The sequence below is a fragment of the Schistocerca gregaria genome, chromosome 5 (assembly GCF_023897955.1).
Source record: "Schistocerca gregaria isolate iqSchGreg1 chromosome 5, iqSchGreg1.2, whole genome shotgun sequence".
Taxonomy (NCBI): Eukaryota; Metazoa; Arthropoda; class Insecta; order Orthoptera; family Acrididae; genus Schistocerca; species Schistocerca gregaria.
This window is the reverse complement of record NC_064924.1, coordinates 625,653,862-625,668,943: the sequence shown is the minus strand read 5'-3', so window position 1 is coordinate 625,668,943 and position 15,082 is coordinate 625,653,862.

Below are 15,082 nucleotides of genomic sequence, written 5' to 3'. Positions count from 1 at the left end.
CAGATAGATGACCAGCTGGTAACAGTGCAGCCTCCATTATGTCGTATCTGTGCATCAGAACCATTGACTGATGTCGGAACCCGTCATTATGTTAGAATATTTTGAGGCCGGAAAAGGTGCCACCCGATGTCCAAGAAATATAATTCTTTCCAGAGTTCTTGACATGTTTAAGTTCTAGGGTTTTCTGCATTAAATTTAACAATAGTTCTACTGTATTTACGAAACAAAAAATTATGATTACAATTACGATTAGCTCCCCAGAAATTCTATGGAGAACCCAAATGAAATTTTCTTGTGAAGATGATAGCTTATGATGTAACTGCAATAATGAGGGACCCATTTTTATTGTGTGGCAATGCCGCGCTATAGCCAAAAGGTCGCTCACCAATAACGTACAACTATGCGCACGCAAATACACTTGAACTCACTAACTATACTACGGAGGCAGTAGGAGAGCCATTTCAAAAAGTGGGAGAGGTGTAATATACAATATTTTCCAGAGCGAAGACGGAACAATAAGACTGGGAAATCCACAAATGGTCCAAATGGCTCTAAGCATTACGGGACTTAACATCTGAGGTCCTGTGTCCCGTAGACTTAGAACTCCTGAAACCTAACTAATCTAAGGACATGACAAACATCCATGCCTGAGGCTGGATTATAACCTGTGACAGTAGCAGCAAAGCAGTTCCGGAATGAAGCACCTAGAACCGCTCGTCCACAACGGCTAGCAATTCGAAATCAAGGACGAAGTTCTCGGATTAGAAAAGGTGTAAGACTGGAATGTAGTCTTTCGCCTCTACTATTCAATGTGTACATCAAAGAAGCAATGACGGAAAGGTTCAAGAGTGGAATTAAGATTCAAGGTGGAAGGATACACATTGCTATCCTCAGTGAAAGTGAAGAAGAATAACAGTATCTGTCGTGTGGCATGGATAGTCTAACGAATACAGAATATGGACTGAGAATAAATCGAAGAAAGACAGAACTAATGATAAGTATTAGAAATGAGAATACCGAGAAACTTAACTTCAGAAGTGGTGATCACAAAGTACAGGAAGTTAAAGAATTATTGTACTTAGGCAGAAAAATTACCGATTACACAGAGTACGCGAAGGAACTTGCCCCCCTTCTTGCAGCGGTGTACCGTAGGTCACTAGAAGAGCGAAGCGTTCCAAAGGATTGGAAAAGGGCACAGGTCATCCCCGTTTTCAAGAGGGGACGTCGAACAGATGTGCGGAACTATAGACCTATATCTCTAACGTCGATCAGTTGTAGAATTTTGGAACACGTATTATGTTCGAGTATAATGTCTTTTCTGGAGACTAGAAATCTACCCTGTAGGAATCAGCATGGGTTTCGAAAAAGACGGTCGTGTGAAACCCAGCTCGCGCTATTCGTCCACGAGACTCAGAGGGCCTTAGACATGGGTTCACAGGTAGATGCCGTGTTTCTTGACTTCCGCAAGGCGTTTGACACAGTTCCCCACAGTCGTTTAATGAACAAAGTAAGAGCTTACGGACTATCAGATCAATTGTGTGATTGGATTGAGGAGTTCCTAGATAACAGAACACAGCATGTTATTCTCAATGGAGAGAAGTCTTCCGAAGTGAGAGTGATTTCAGGTGTGCCGCAGGGGAGTGTCATAGGACCGTTGCTATTCACATTATACATAAATGAACTGGTGGATGACATCGGATGTTCACTGAGGCTTTTTGCAGATGATGCTGTGGTGTATCGAGAGGTTGCAGCAATGCAAAATTGTACTGAAATGCAGGAGGATCTGCAGTGAATTGACGCATGGTGCACGGAATGGCAATTGAATCTCAATGTAGACAAGTGTAATGTGATGCGAATACGTAGAAAGAAAGGTCCCTTATCATTTAGCTACAAAATAGCAGGTCAGCAACTGGAAGCAGTTAATTCCATAAATTATCTGGGAGTGCGCATTAGGAATGATTTAAAATTGAATGATCATATAAAGTTGATCGTCGGTAAAGCAGATGCAAGACTGAGATTCATTGGAAGAATCCTAAGGAAATGCAATCCGACAACAAAGGAAGTGGGTTACAGTACGCTTGTTCGCCCACTGCTTGAATACTGCTCAGCAGTGTGGGATCCGCACCAGATAGTGTTGATAGAAGAGACAGAGAAGATCCAACGGAGAGCAGCGCGCTTCGTTACAGGATATTTAGTAATCGCGAAAGCGTTACGGAGATGATAGACAAACTCCAGTGGAAGACTCTGCAGGAGAGACGCTCAGTAGCTCGGTACGGGCTTTTGTTAAAGTTCCGAGAACATACCTTCACCGAAGAGTCAAGCAGTATATTGCTCCCTCCTACGTATATCTCGCGAAGAGACCATGAGGATAAAATCAGAGAGATTAGAGCCCACACAGAAGCATACCGACAATCCTTCTTTCCACGTACAATACGAGACTGGAATAGAAGGGAGAACCGATAGAGGTACTCAGGGTACCCTCCGCCACACACCGTCAGGTGGCTTGCGGGGTATGGATGTAGATGTAGATGTAGATTACGGACGGACCAAGGAGGTCATAAAAAGCGGACTAGTGGTAAAAGGGATTGCTGGCCAACAGAAGACTACTAGTATCAATATAGGCATTAAGTGGAAACAGTTTCTGAAAATACACGTTTGGAGCTCATTATTGTATAGTACTGAAACATCACTGTGGGAAAACTGAAACAGAAGGAAACAAACATGTGAGGTGTGGTGTTACAGAGGAAAGTTGAAAATTAGGTAGAAGAGATGTATGTGTGGAAAAGATTCACCAAATGAATGGACAGGGTGATAGAACATCTTTTAAGACACCAGGGTATGGCTTACAAAGTACTAGAGGTGGATGTATAAGGTAAAAAGCTGTAGGGGAAGATAGAAACTGGGATGCATCCAACAAATATTGAGGACATAGGTTGCAAGTGCTACTCTGAGATGAAGAGGTTGGCACATGAGATCAATTCGTGGCGAGCAGCTTGCGGTTAGTCAGAAGACGAATGACAAGAAAAAGTCCAGTACAGTCCCCTAAGCAGTAACTCTGATTGATGTTGCTAGGATACATTTTGACTGGCACAATATCCACAAATTAGCAGTGCTAGATAATAAGTAAAGGTCATGTCACTGTACAGCATCACTCCGAAGCATGTTGGTAAGTAGGAAGATGTGGGCTACCTAGTAATTTACCGCCTTGGTGTTATGATTGTGTGGTTGATTATGACCTTTCGGTCGTGAAGGTGGGTTTAGATCAATTTGTGCCTCGAAGACTACCGTGTTACTTCCTGCCATCACATCCAGATCCATCCTGGCGCTGTACCCTAACTAATGCTTGACACAGAGCATAATTCATATGCCGCACAATACAGCTGCGTTGTTGCAGCTTAAAGCTGTAAATTCGTAACGAGTAACAGAGTAATACGTCAGTAGGGCTCATATGCTAGAGCACAGTGCATGAACAATTGCACTTCAGGTAAGGACAGATGAGTCTAGCAGGTCGAGTACATGCAGATGGACTCCCAGAACTCAAGCAACCGGTAGGTCTCTGTTGCAACGCCGTAACGCACCCTTTGCAAGGCTTCTGTTTACCTGCTACAGGCAGTTTGTCCCGTGGTTTGGGTTTAGCTTTAACTTTATCTCTAAGTAAGCCGATATAGTTTGTTCTTATTAGAACCACGCGGGTTTGTATAATTAATTTCTGGCATGATCAGATTTAACATGAGGAATTACAGGAACTGTTAAATGGTATGAGCAGTCTAATGAATAAAGGATATGTATTATCAGTAAACAAAATAATGATGAAAGCTATGAGTACAAGAAATTGAATTAGCTGATCGCTAAGCTTAATATCAATGTTGGGGACCAAGCAGCAGATGATGTGAAGGAATTACGCAAGCTTGAAAGTAAAATAACGGATAACGGTCGAAGTGAGTTGGGTATAAGAAGAGAAAATAGTAGAGGCAAAGCGAGCGTATCTCGCTAATTAATGCCAACTATGGTCAAAGCCAGGGCTTAATGGGAAGAAATTTGTCAGAATAGACTGCGAGAAAAGTCGAACCACAAGAGTATCGAAGCAGCTGAATTGGTTCTACAGAGAGATGCTGATAATATAATGCGTACAGTTAAGATACGAAAAGAGGTTTCGCGCATAATCGGCGAGGAGGAGAACACGACAATTTGGAAATATGTGCTAAGTTCCTATGGGACCAAACTGATGAGATCACATTACTTAATCTAACTTAAACGAACTTACGCGAAGGGAACGCACACACACCCATGCCCGAGGGAGGACCCGAACCTCCGGCGGGGAGGGGTGCGCAAACCGTGATAAGGCGCCTCGACCGCACGGCTACGCCGCCCGGCACAGAACTTAATGGGGAACGCAGAACAGAAGAACGGTCATAATGACAGGATACTTTTTAAGATACCGGTAAACAGCTCCCATGATTCTAGAGCGATGTGCAGAGTGCAGAACCTGGAAGAGAAGACAAGGACTGAATTAGGTCCCACAAATAATACAGGATGATAGAGGCTGGGGATACTATGGATGTAGAAGCTGACGGGGTAGAAAATTTATAGGGCATCTTGTAGACTTTGCGAGGCAGTGCCGAAGGATAAAATAGCAACACATGATTACTTCCTGCGCAATAGAGCAGTATGCTGCGTATGCCTAAGATGGAAAAGTAAACACATACAGTGTTCTACCGTTTTTAGCACGTGCCGCCTCAAATGGTCATCACATAGTTCATTGACGTGTCCTGAATAACAATGATCACTCTTTCCTTTGACTTCCGGTGGACATTCGTCTCAGTTCTGTAATATCGCTTTTCGGACGATTACTGACTTGTGTAATATCGCAGTAGCTGGATTCAGCACATTGTAGCGGAGAGATCGGAAATACCATTCACTGTTGGATTAGCCCGTTTCGAATTTACCACTGGAAACATATCAACAGCACGATATCGAAAAGAGTCGGTCGTTAGCGACCTGAAGTGCAACGAACACATAAAATATACTCCTAGGTAGTTGGCATTTGGCAGTAAGTGAGCTGGATTATTCCCGCCGCACTGCGTGGCCATTCGCGTCAGAACATGGACAGAATAGAAAGAAAAAAGCGCTTTCCGACTTAAGTCGAGCGAAATTTTGTGTAAATTGCATTGGTGAATATTTGCTCAATTTTTCCGGTGTCTTGCCAGTCCTAAGTCTAAATGATCCCGTGCCGTGACAGTTGAGGGTAAACAGTGAGTCAGACGGTGACGCATTTTTCAGGAATTGTTTGTCTGGCCTGTTTAACATTTGGCGGCGATCCTACCTGGTTTTCAGGATGAAATAGGATGGGTAGCACTTCACAATGCAAGTTTATCACATTTTTAAGCGGTGTAATCGTTGGTTCCACATGCTGCCTTCACTACCTATTGATTTTATTCCCAAATGACTTGTATCTCTGTATTTCTGAATTTCTCGGAAAATTTTTGTACTTTCTTTTTTGGTCGTAGTTGATTAGACGTTGTGAACTCGACATCCACAAAAACAAAACTTATTACTCCATAGAGATGGGACTGTCGTTTCACGGTGGTCCGATTTCTTCCAACATCCGACACGTTTTCTCTGAACAATGGCTCGTCTCCTCAGCTGCAAATTTTTATGGGCTACAGTGACGTCAGGCAATTTACCTTCGGAATATGACCACTTTTCATATGATAGTCGCCTAATTATTGTTGTTGTGGTAACACTAACTCTGCCAATACGTAATTTTGTGATGGACTACTTCAACATTCTCTTCTGATTTACCTTGAATTGTTCCACCTGGTCGTAGCTGATTCGTTGTTCGCCCCTGCAAACTACTCGACATTTTTATTTTTTCCCCTAACGGTATTCTCGCGCCGGTACTCCAAACTTTCCGACGACGCACTAGGAACTCTCGCCGTGATGACTAACGGTTTCTGTGTGCGCCTTCTCCCTACCACGTGACTAGGACTTTGCGGCACCGCTGCCGGCTACAGACAACTCTCGATATTACTCTCGATCAAAATTCAGATATCTCGGGCCCCCAGCTCTGATCACGATGCGGTTATCGCGAATCTCATTGTAGTAATAATTCACAGCCAATTACTCAGGTTGTCACCTGCTTCCTTAGCTTAACTACAAACTTTGTAACTCTGAACGCGTGTGCTCTGTGAGATGACGTGCCGCTGCCACGTCCCAGACGTAGAGCAATGCCTTCAGCGAATCTTACCATTGGTACACCTTCACCCAGGATTTTTATCTGTTATGTGAAACTTTCTGTTATTTACCTCCATTTATTCGGTGTACAGACGGAGTGGCACGGAGAATCACTGCATTGCTCGCCTTCAGGAGTTACATCTACATGTACAACATACTCCGCAAGCCGCCTAATGCTATGTGGTGGCTGGACACTTTTTGTACCACTGAGACCGCTAATCCTGTTCCAGTCTCGAATAGCGCGTGCGAAGAAAGGTTGTCGGTAAGTCTCTGTATTGGCTCTAATTTCTCGAATTTTCTCCTAGTGGTCATTACAACAGTAAAATGAAATCTGTGTTCTTTAGAAAGACTTTTACATCATATCTGTATCGGGTGACTGTAATGTGCATCCCAGCACGGTTCATAATTGCATCCACGTCTACACCTATGATTTATGAACTATTGCACTGCATGTGATGGAGCTACTGTCACATCCCCCATATAGGTATTTTTTTCGAATGGTACATGGATGAAAAACTGGAAATGGAGCTTTTTGCGGGTTCAAATATGTTTAACTTAGCGTTTTGGTCATGTCTACACATGGATATGTAAGTCAGTACTTCGTTACGTTACTTGTTAGATCGCACACTCTGAGACTTTTACCACTAATTCTCTCCGTGATCCTCAGAACTTCTCTGGCTGCACCTGTCACTAAAGTCTGATGAGAATCTCCGTAACGCTCTCACAGTTGTTGAATGAACGCATTACGAAAGGGACGATACTTACGTAACTTCTATATTTCCACATAATAGCATTTGACGTGCTCCAAGCTGATGTCTATCATTTACCCCTGTTCGAGTCTTTCTTATTTCAAAGTGGCACTTAAAATGCCACCAGTGGCTCTTAACAAAGCCGCCGTAATACACTCCGAAAAAACGACGCACCACCAGAAAGTGACGGGAATAGGCAGATGTGATGTACATGACACAGACAAAAAAATTATTACAAGTTTTCAAAATTTTGGTGAGATGTTCACGAGAGAGCTTCAGATATTCAGTAAGTCAATAAAGTGTTGCTCCAACTCCTTCCATTATACAAGCAGTGACTCGGCTTGGCGCTGAGTTATAATGTTGTTGGATGTCTTCCAAAGGGAGAGAGTGCCAAATTCTCTCCGACTGAGGCGTTAGATCGTCAAAATGCTGAGATGGTTGGCGGGTCCTGCCCTTTATACTCTAAAGCTTCTCAACTGCAGACAGATCCGACGACGTTGCTGGCCAGCAGAGTGTTATGCAAGTACGAAGACAACCAGTAGAAACCGCTTAAATCGCAGTTCGGATACTAGAGAAAGTTTGGTGTGACTGATTTTAAAAGGTTGGGCACGGTGGCGCTAGAAAGAAAACAGACAAACAGGAGAAGAAGACGGGGACAGTCAGTGAGAGGGTAAGAGAAAGAGAGATACAGAAGACAGAGATGGAGAGCCAGAGCAAGTGAGTGGTTCCTCCCGCAGATAGGAGATGGAACCATAATGCAACTATCCGCCTAGCCGCACGCGGAGCTGCTGTATGTAGCGCCTCGTGTGGACGGGTGGTTGTGTGTGCCGGTTGGGGCTTATCAAGGCAAGTAGAGTACCTTGTGTCTCAGTGTGTGCAAGCGTCGGGTGTTAGCTTAACTCAGCTCCAAGAGTCGATGGTACTTTCACTAAAGCGGATTTGTTTACTTCGCGTTGAAGGCAACGTCCCGGAGATAGCTTGTTGAACAAATTATTGTTCTTCGTGTCTGCAATGAGCTCATCTTGATAGGGGTCCTTTTGTGTGGTTAATGTATATGGTAATTGTATTGCAGCCCTAGTGACGAAGAACACAGTGAAATTTTACATTCCGCAAGCATTCAAACCGCTCTAAAAATTTCTACTAAAGCAAACCTGTGTGAAGTTCACCATACTACCATACACGTTAACAGACAGATTTAGGACCACTGTCCACTTTCTAACATGACTGAAGCACCTCCTTAAATTTAAATAGTATACTGCATCAAGTAATTAAGGTACTCTTCATTTGTATTTAAATTTTCCAGTTGAGTTTGTATAGCTTCTCTTCTTGTTTAATAAATCTTTTAGTAATTTAAAGTCCTTGCTTCAAATTGCACCAAGTAACTGAGATGGTGTGCTTGTTTCAGTATTAAAAGTACGTTAGCTCACGCTACTTCACCTGCGTAGATTGTATGGCCTACAGAGAACTTTTCTTCGTTTTTATGTAACAGAGTTTTATGTTGTTCATAAACTGAAACACCTTCTAAACGTTTCATGCTAATTAACGTCATATAAGCAACGACTTTTACGAATGTGTTTCTGACCAAAGAACGATTGTGGTAGTTGGAGACTAAAGTTTTTGTTTATCATGGCTTTGGGGCTCTTGTGGAGATATTTCCAAAGCAATTTTTGTTTCCTAAAAATATTTATTTATATTTAAGCTAGAAATGAAATACAAATTTCTATAAATTTAGCTTTAAATTTTTTAATGTAAGGGAATATATTAAAAAATTTTCATCTCCTATTGCACTCCCTTAAGGACTGCATTTCCAGAAACACTGAAACCCTTATTTTTCTTATATTTCTAAGCGGCAAGTCAAATCGTTTACTACTTGTTCAGTAATTATTTATTTTGGAAAAGCTTTCACCCACAATTTTAACGCCTTGGTGGTTGAATTTTAAAATATGCTGAAACACGAATTTTCTGACCGAGAAACCAAATTGAGGTTTCCATACCTCTAGCTGCAAAATGCCCTTAAAAGCGACATTCTTTCAATAAGCCTTTCATTCACTATTTAAACACAATAGGAGTGGTTTTTCGGACCATCGCTTCTTAAACGATGCCTACAGTATAAGACCCACACCATCTCCAAACTTCAAGTTTCTATCCATAGCGGTTTGGGCTGGGCGATGGTGAGTCAATGAATCAGTCTTATGCCATTTCACCCTGTTAGTGGTTGAATTTCCAAAAACCTTGAAACACATATTTTTTCATCTTTTAACAAACAAGCCAAACACCAATTTCAAAAGTCCTAGCTTAAAACATACTTCTGCAAGGAATTATTTTCATAAAACGTATCACTCCCTATTTCAGCCCCGCAGGGGTTGAATTTTCAGAATAAGTGATATGTGTGTATTTATTTCTAACAGAGAAGCCAAATACAAATTTTGTGGAGTTATCTTCAAAATTGCTTGCACATTTAAATATTTCCATAAAATTGTCCATACCTCATTTCATCGCCATAGCTGTTTAATTCAGTAAAACAGTGAGACTTGCTTCTTTTTTAATTTGTAACTGAGAAGTCAGAATTAAATGTTCATATATATAGCTTTAAAATGGTTTCATAACAAAATATTTTCATAAAAAGCTCATCCCCATTTCACCCCGTTATGGGCTCAGTTTCCCAAAGCACTAAAACTCGTAATTTTGTTTGCAACCGAAAAGTCAGTTACCAATGTTTATAGATGTAACTTTAAAAACACTTCGGTACTTCTTTAACAATGATGTACATAAAGCGTTCATTCACTGTTTCACCCCCACAGAATTCAATTTCCACAAATGTTGAAACATGTACTTCCTTATTCCTGACCTAAAAACAGAATACCAATTTTCGTAGGTCTAGCTTCAAATTGCATTAATAGCGACGGCATTCTAATAGAGTCTTCATCCGCTATTTTACCCCCTTAGGGTTATAAATTCGAAAAGTCGTCCTTAAACGACGCTTTCAGTATAAGATCCACAACTTCTCCTAATTTCAAGTTTCTATCTTTAGGGGTTTGGTTTGGGGAATGGTGTCAGTCAGTCAGTCAGTCAGTCAGCACATCGTCTTTTGTATATAGAGATTTTTCGGATGGCTTGAAAATTAACATGTCTTATCTCCTTCTCTGCTTAGGTAACGCTCATGAGTAAATTAAAATATTACCTTTAAATCACCTGCCTACGCCGCTCTCTGATGTTGTTCCGAGCCAAGATATTTTATCGACGTTGCCTGCTTATTGTAAGTGCTCCGTAGCTCCTGTTTTGTAGGAGCTGTTATTACTATGCGCGGAAACTGTGGTGATGTAAGCCCGAACTGACGACCATAGAGGTTATAAGTGGTACCAGCCGCCCCCCCCCCCCCCCCCCCCCCCCCGATCTAAGACTAATCCGCTATGAAAATTGTATCTTTCTTGAAACGACGCACTTGATGTTTACTCATTGTAAAAGGGACTGGCCTACTTAGCGTTGTATTGCTTTCCTTTCAATTGATTTTATTTGTTGATAACTGTGAATATTCGTCTCCTTAAAATTTGTTGATCAGTTTACCTAAAGAAATTTGAAAATTGACGGCAGTTTTGAAAGACGTATAGTTGATGTTCTTAACTATTTATAGTTATTAAAAATTTTTAGGCTTGGTTTTATTGCAAGGGCATGGATGAATGTTAATTTCAACTGCCATGACTTTGCAAGTAAAAGAAAGTTTTGCGCAGAGTCCAATAACTTTCATAAATTGTGATTTGGAAATACCAGCCTATCGGTATCTAGTAAAATAAATAAGTTGTATTAAACCGTGCTCAACATTTCTTGCCCCAACACATCTCCTACTACACAAGCTTGGGACTACTCTCTAGTTCATAATTAAGTGGTGTTCGTCTGATTCAAACTGTGTGCAATAATTTAAATTGTAAACTGAATGAGTGGTCTCCAAGAATGTATGTTTGCATCCCTGTAGACATGGATGTTGTTCCCATGGAAGACGGGAGTGTCTTCAGCATAATTATCATGAAAATGTAAAACGAACAAAGCAGTTGGTGGCAAAGAATATTGCAACAATCTGCCTCGTTCATGTTCCCTGTAACCTACATGAGTAGGTCCAAGTCATCGCATGAAAAATATTCCTAAAAAATCACAGAACCACCCCGAGTTGAGCTGCACCCACCACACCTTGCTGATTAGAGCTCTCATCGAGCAGTATGTGGACGCGATGATCTGTACGATTCCAAAAGAGGCAAGATTACGATTCGTCGGACCGTACTACAAACATAGTCAGATACCGCCTCGTTACTGCGTTGTCTGGCAGTCTGAAGGCGAGCAGTAATAGCTGGCGCAATGAGCAATGGCGTTTAGCTAAGTGCCATATTCCAGATGTCCATTTCACACAGATACCCTCAGGGTGTTTACTCGCAAACTATTTGAGACAGACCTGTATTCTCCGACAGAATGTAATATTTCTATGTAATATCCTTGTCCGGTGTGAAACATCTCGCGTCCATGTCGGTCGAAACTTTTCTGCGTTCAATGTAGGTACGACGTGTTACATGCTTGCCATTGGTGCATCGTTCCTTGTAGAGACATTAGCAACCCGCGTTGATGCACCAGACAATCGGTCGACTTCACGTTATGGTCATGGGCAGGTCAACATGTGGTAGCTCCTTTCTACCTGTCTGCCCCATCGACTCATGTAACTGCACTGATTGGGTATAACCGACAGGGGCGTGCACACACACATACACACACACACATACTCTTCGCTGCCGTCACTTCCGTCAGCAGTGGAGTACTACATGACCGCCTGGTCTACATCGTCTATGGCGCTGGAAAGCGCTGCATTACCTCTTATGAAGGGGAGCCCAACATTTTGCCCTGTTTGCTTCCGAAAGTCGTTGTAATGCTGTGTGACTGCTCGAAAAGAAAATCGTGAGATGGCCATGTGAAACTTGGCAATTTACAAGAATAATTGCCTATCGAAGTCGTGGGATCCAAACGATACATATCGAAAGTGACTTTGTAAATCGATCATGCGACTCTGGTGGCGGGCGTTATGAATATGTTTATGGTGGTCACTACAGCAACGACAAAAGAAGAGCGTTACAAAAATACTTGTAATTACAAAAATGGTTCAAATGGCTCTGAGAAATATAGGACTTAACATCGGAGCTCATCAGTCCCTTTGTAATTACAAAGGAAACGGCTGACATTACTCGTCGTTGGTGTTGTGATGTGAAAGTCCATGTGATGTTTACGCTACGTGAACAATTTCCTTTTTGCCATAGCTTTCATAAATTCTGCCAGTATCACACAGGAATGTGGGTACAGGGTCACATGCATTAACTTTTCCCTGCAAAAGCAAGTTGAGGAAATAGGGATACTGAAACAAGTTTAATTCGTCTCTTTGTCCTGGGCGCCCTTCTCTTTTAACAGAAGACTTCATAGATTTCCATAGCCGCTCGATGTTCCACGTGTGCACACTGGGGTCCTCCGATGACACGAACTCTACACAGTGGTTAATGAACTCGTGGTCGAATCCTTCTGCTTTGGGTGTCTTATAGGACTGAAACCTGTCTGTAATGAATGTACTACCAGGCAGCATGAAGTGCTTTATCAGACGCACTAATGTGACTTTGTGTCTGGACAATACTCTGACAACGAAACACTTTCGGGACTTTCGTTCTGTTCCACCGAATACCCAAATATGCTTCATTTCACGCTTTGAAGGTCGTCCTCTCTGGTTCTTCATTCTTGCTGTGTGAGATTCGTCCACTCAACAACTTTACTAGTTCACCAATCGGTACACTGTCGTTCGTCACTACCACATAACACACTTCTCTGTGAAACCCGAAATAGTCGAACACGGTATTAGCAGATAAGTCAATTTCCGATGGTGTTGCTTGCAAGGTGTAGTCTCGAATCCAGCAAGATAGAAGAATTACGCTGGTCTCGTTGGATAATTTAGAAAAGTCGAACCACGTATTCTTCCTGATACTCGAATTCGTTTTCCACACTGTCCGCAATGAAATTGTAACGGTATTTCAGCATCGAAACTCTTCTTACGAAGTTGTACACACTACCACCACCACAGTCTACATAGTACCTCCTTTCCTCGGCCGGTAGTACTCCATATTTGCGACAAAAAGTTTAAAAATTTTCTATGATGGATTAGCACGGAATTACATTTGTCCATGTGAGATAATCCGCCAAAAAAACGTCAAGAACACCACACATCCCACTCACTACCGACAGAAATCGTCTGGGTTTCCATACCAACTCACAAACAATTCGCGGAGGTATGTAATTTACAACAAGCAAAGGAGAGACGGGAAAGAAATAAAACTGACGAACACAAACAATTGATCATAACGCCCGCCACCAGAGTCGCATGATCGATTTACAATCGTACGTTCGATATGTATCATTTGGAACGCGCGGCTTCGATAGGCAATAATTCTTGGAAATTATCGAAAACTTTGCAGAAGGCTAAGGGAGAAATGGTTAATACGGCTGTCCACTGTTAAGACTTCAGAGTAGAAACTTCGGTACTTGCCTCGTGAAGACATCTCGGCAGGCACCAAGTAGCATAAATCTGAACTTCACTCCCACTAACGCCGCACTTCTAGCGACGGCTGCATCCGGAAGAGGAATGACGGTCACCACTCTCAATATTCTTGACGCCGTATGCTGTCAGCCGAATTCGGAACGTAATCAGGCGACGTCTCAGAGCCACTGTCCGTCGCCTGGTAACGACACTAACTTACGATCTTTTGTCATGGTCCGATTGCCATTGTTGTGTTAGCCTCAAGAGTAACGACGCTCAGCGACGTAATGGGAAAAATAATCTATTAGCGTAATAGTCGTTTTATGAATGTAATATTTGATAATAGTGATTTGTAAAAGATAACTTGACGTAACAGCCGTCGTTCGAACATATTTTGGTGAAACTTGATCTAACTGTAACCTGATGGTAAGCTTGTGGTTGGTTGGGGGGAGGGGACCAAACGGCGAGGTCATCGTGCCCTCTCAACGGAACCATCCTGGCATTTTCCTGAAGCGATTTAGGGAAATCACAGAAAAATTAGATCAAGATTGCTGGATGCGAGTCTGAACCGTCGTCCTCTCCAATGCGAGTCCAGGGTGCTAACCGCTGCGCCACCTTTCTCAGTTTGACACTGAGATTTAACTGACAAAATACGTTTACTTAGTAAAAACGTTTGACACTGTTGGCTGGAATTAGCTCTTTGAACTACTGAAGGTAGCGTAGATGAAATACAGTGTGCGAAAGGCTATCTGCATTTACAGAAACGAGACGGCATTTATGAGAGTCGAATGAATCGAAACGACGCAGCAGCTGAGAAGGGAATGAAAGAGGATTGTAGCCTATCCCTGATGTTATTCAGTCTATGCACAAAATGGTTCAAATGGCTCTGACCACTATGGGACTTATCATCTGAGGTCATCAGTCGCCTAGAACGTAGAACTACTTACACCTAACTAACCTATGGACATCACACACATCCATGCCAGAGGCAAGATTCGAACCTGAGACCGAAGCGGTCGCGAGTTTCCAGACTGAAGCGCCTAGAACCGCTCGGCCACAGCGACTGGCACAATCTACATACCGAACAGGCAATACAATAAAGGAAGGAGAGATTTGGAAAGGGATTAATTATCGGGGAGACGAAACAAAAACATCGAGTTCTGTCAAAAGTACTTTCATTCTGCCCAAGATGGCAAAGGACATGTATGATCATTTAAAAAGAATTGTTTTGAAAAGATTTCAAAAGGTGAAAATCAGCAACATATGATGAGAGTGACATTAAGTTACGAACTGATAGTGGAAACAGTACTCGATCTGCTATTAAGTCAGAGAGGTAACTGACAACTGTTAACGAGGAAACGACATAAAATGCAGACTGGAAAAAGCAAGAGAAGCTTTTCTGAAGAAGAGTAATATTTCAACATCCAATGTAAATTTAAATATTTGACGTCTCTCCTGAAAATTTTAGTATGGAGTGAAGCCTAGCAAGCATCTAAACATGGACGCTAGACAGTTAATTAACGGGGACGATTGAGAGTGAGAACTATTT